This window comes from Gavialis gangeticus, unplaced genomic scaffold (genome assembly GCF_001723915.1).
Source record: "Gavialis gangeticus isolate Ggan-Ray unplaced genomic scaffold, GavGan_comp1, whole genome shotgun sequence".
In the NCBI taxonomy this organism is placed as follows: Eukaryota; Metazoa; Chordata; order Crocodylia; family Gavialidae; genus Gavialis; species Gavialis gangeticus.
In genome coordinates this window covers 12,046,906-12,047,611 of record NW_017729009.1, presented here as the reverse complement: position 1 = coordinate 12,047,611, position 706 = coordinate 12,046,906, and positions in this window count along the sequence as shown.

The window sequence follows — 706 nt, the reverse complement described above, 5'->3', positions numbered from 1 at the left end:
GAGCAGGGGGTTGGACTGGATGTGACCTCCTGAGCTGCCTTCAGCCTCATCGTCTGTGGTTCTGGGCATCTCAATCCACATGTGCTGCTTCCAGTGATGCGTAGCCAAGCTACACTCCCAGGTTTGAAGGAAGAGAGGACTGGAGAAAGAGGTCTATTTATGAAGCGACAGGTTAAATAGCCTGGCAGGAAGGGCTATGTAGCAATGGCCTCAGAACCTGACTCAGAGGACGCTTTAATTCAGGCACAGAGACCTCTGCCCATCTAAGACACAGCTGCATTCATTTGAAGGCCAGAAGGTGCATTTTGATGCTCTAGTCTGCCAGTCAAATCTGCCCCCGCCTCAGGCCAATGAATTGGTGCCTTGTCATCTCTTGGCCTTGCCATCCATGGGTCTCGAGCAAAAATAAGCTTTAAATGGCACTCATGCAAAGGTTAGCACCCAGTCCCACATGCAATGCACCTAGCTGATCAACTTCAGCTCACCATTGACATGAATTCACAGGCAAAGAAGTCACTGAACTTGAAACAGCTGCAGGTTTATGAGCACTAGCTTTCTTTTTTTTCCCTCAAGATGCCATTTCCCAGGGGTATTACAAGAAGAGATATTCTGGGTCCAGAAATCCAGCCTCCGTCTCATCATAAAATCCTTTCCATCAAAAAGCAGCAAATGGAGGGGGCGTGGGGGCATTACACAGATTATGCCA